At 44.9% G+C, this 3,327-nt stretch overlaps 1 long non-coding RNA gene across 1 annotated transcript; it reads left to right on the top strand.

Annotated features, from left to right (window-relative positions):
• The first annotated feature begins 1,182 nt into the window (after positions 1 to 1,182).
• LOC123163936 (uncharacterized) lies at positions 1,183 to 3,096 on the top strand. The gene is made up of 2 exons (XR_006482103.1): positions 1,183 to 1,406; positions 2,671 to 3,096. It is a non-coding gene; the product is annotated as an uncharacterized lncRNA (long non-coding RNA).
• The last annotated feature ends 231 nt before the right edge of the window (positions 3,097 to 3,327 follow it).

The raw sequence follows: 3,327 nt of genomic DNA, 5'->3' as shown, positions 1-3,327 counted from the left end.
CCTCTAGGTTCAGGTCCTAGTTTGAATTTGAACTCCTATATATTATTACTCCCTCCGTTTTTATTTACTCCGCATATTAGTTTTGACCTAAGTCAAACTTTATAAAGTTTGACAAAGTTTATCGTAAACAATCAAAACTTCCACAATAACAGATATATATGGTATGAAAATATATTGAATAATGATTATAATTGCATTGATTTTGTATTGTGGATGTTAAATATTTTTTGTATAAACTTGATCAAAGTTTACGAAGTTTGACTTGAGACAATGCTAATATGCAAAGTAAATAAAAACGGAAGGAGTACTACGCAGAATACATACTTGAGGCGGACGTACAGGTCCATTTTTAATGAAAAAACTACAACACAATTCCCTAATTATTTATATTGATCGTTGTTACTGCTAGAAAAAATATTACAAGGAGATCTGCGATGGGGATTTAAAGTGAGCCTAAATATCTGAAATGGATTCGAACTTCCCAATCAGGCCGTGATAACATGCTATAGTCTAATCTCTTTTGTGGTGGTTGTCAAGCGACATTCTTGGTCACTTTTCCTTGCAAATGAATGGACGCCAAGTAAGACCAGGCACAGGACGGATGAAACAAATCCTCCTTAATGTCCCCGTCGGCATTGGCAGATTTTCCTTCTAGAATGCGACCTGGCCAGTGCACGAAAATCCCATGCCAACATAAAACCAAGAACATGACGTAAGAGGCATCCACTTGTCATCCATTCTGGTGCTACCGTGCTGCACTAGTACTGCCAATATTGCTACACTCCTTAGCTGCTAAGAAAAATACCATCAGCTGGAGGCATATGAGGCTGACGAGGGACCCCATCCCCTGCATGCTCTGTTTCTTAATTTGGACTTTTGACAGTCAAATATGTCAGTGTGGTAACTCAACTCGATGGGAATTACAGTGGGTAGACGGTAATTTAGAAATCTTCGGGTCGAAGGAAACCAATCAGGTCCCGTTTTCGTCTCCCCAATGGATACTCCTATTTTTTTCTTACAAGATAGTACATTCAGTTGTGATGTACACTTGTCGTTGGGCATCGACAAATGTTGGACATCCCCTGCCCTCCTAATACGTTCTGATCTGCGCGAGGATGCTTCCAATTTATGTTAGAAGATACATTCGGATGTGAATGTACACTTAGCAGCTGGGCTTTGACAAGTGTTGGACCTCCCCTGACTAATAAATACATCCATCCAAATGCAATGTGCAATACCTTGCTTACTTGCACACACAAGGTAGGAGACATCTAAAGCTAGCCGGAGAGGAGAGGAGCCCAGCCTGCCGGAGGCGAGATGTATAACAACCCTCCGCCGCCAGAGGGCATGTCCTACTATGAGCACGCGCAGAAGCGCCACCAGGAGAAGGGCTGCCTCTACGCATGGTAACTAATTCAGCTTCTCACAATTTTCTGAAGCAAGGCAAGATATCTGCAGCCATCGTGTATATAGAACTTTTTCTGAAGAATGATGTGATGTGATGCTTGCACTAAGAACAGTGAGGCCATAGCGAACTTTGTAGACTAATTAATCAGTGGCGACCGAGGCTAATTGGTCTTGTTCCTTCCCACCATTACCCAGCGCATGCACACACACACCCATCATGGTCATGGGATCATCGTACCTCATGGTCCTCATCCATAGGTGGTGGATTCATTCTAGCCCGTCAGAACTGACCACCCAACTAGGCTAGGAATCCTCGGTTCGTTCAAAAAGAAAGTCAGGATTCACAATCAGACTTCCAAGAGAAGAACAAAAGACTCCGGGTCCAGGTTGGCGCCATATGGAGAAAACAAGAACAGACCAAGTTTAACCCTATCTATATTTTTCATTTATATATACAGAACCAAACTTTAATTTCCCTGACTCATGTAGGAGTAGCAACTAAACTCACTCCATTTCGGAGCTCTGAGAGATTTTTCTCTATGATTTCTAGAGGTCAATTAGCACAAACGTGTTCCACGCTTGCAAAAACTTGTCAAGACAAACAGCAACCAACATGGCTGACGCGTGGGCCCATCGAGCTATCTTAGTTAGTAGTACAAAACAGTGTTGCCACTTGTGCTTAGGTGGTAGTGGTGATGAGTAAGAAAAAAAAACTGTGTCACAGGTGCAGCTGCCTTCCCAGCCTATAAACCCCACCCACTCCTGCTTCCTGTTCCAATCCTACATCTTCCCAAAGCCACAGGAGAGCAGAGCACAACCCTTGGAGACGCTTCTTCCATAGTAACCCAACCACCCTTTGCAAAGCCGGGCAAGATGTACGACGCTCCGTCGGGGCAGGAGATGTCTTACACGGACCATGTGCAGAGGCGCCACGAGGAGAAGGGCTGCCTCTACGCATGGTGAGACACACACACACACACACACTTTGTTCATCCACTCCCTCTCCCCCTCTGGGTTTTGCTCCTCTTATCTCTCTCCGAGAAATCTCTCCGCCATGTGCACCAGCCAATGCAGAGGCCGCCAGGGGCTATAAAACTCTGAAAAATCTTGGGAGAAATCAGAAAGACAGGCGCTGGGATATTACTGGAACTGATCTTTCCCCTAGTTCCTGTTAATTCCTTTGTGTTCTGTTCGTTATTCGCCTTTTTGTGATTTTGTTTCTCCGTGTTTGTGTGCTTGATTGAGTATTTGGTTGGTTTGCAGCGCGTTCACGGCGCTGTGCTGCTTCTGCTGCTACGAGACGTGCGAGTGCTGCCTCGACTGCCTCTGCTGCTGCTGCAACTAAACCAGCCATGGTCACCATGGACGGGCGGACGGACGGACAAAGGTGCAGCGCGAGATCGACCGGCCTCCACTACTGTTAATTATCCCCCAAAAAAATTTACAATTTCGTAATAAGCTAGCTAGCAGCTTAGCTCGATGAGAACTCTATCAGGTACCGCATAATATTATCTTTACCAGACAAGACTATCACTATAATCACCATCCATCATGGTTTGTGTTGCATCTTTTTTTAATTAGCATCAGATTCTGGTCCTCACCTGCCCACTGCGCTTTTCCTTTGACACTTTGCTTTGTCTCCCTGTAATTATCTGAAGACTGAAATGAACATTTCATTATTATTTTCTCTGTGACTGAAATGAACATTTCATTATTATTTTCTCTGTGACTGAAATGAACGTGTGCAACTGTTGTGCCTGATATATGTTGGTTGAGCAGATTAACCTGCCATACCAACCAGTAGTTGAGGGCCTCGTATCGCCCCCTCCCCCCTTGTATCACCCCCTCCCCCCTCGTATCGCTCCCTCCCCCCTTGTATCGCTCCCTCCAGGGCGATCAGGGGGCCAACCCCAGCACCTC

This window comes from Triticum aestivum, chromosome 7D (assembly GCF_018294505.1).
Source record: "Triticum aestivum cultivar Chinese Spring chromosome 7D, IWGSC CS RefSeq v2.1, whole genome shotgun sequence".
NCBI classification, from domain to species: Eukaryota; Viridiplantae; Streptophyta; class Magnoliopsida; order Poales; family Poaceae; genus Triticum; species Triticum aestivum.
The sequence above is the reverse complement of the archived record's forward strand: the minus strand, read 5'-3'. Positions and strand labels throughout refer to the sequence as shown.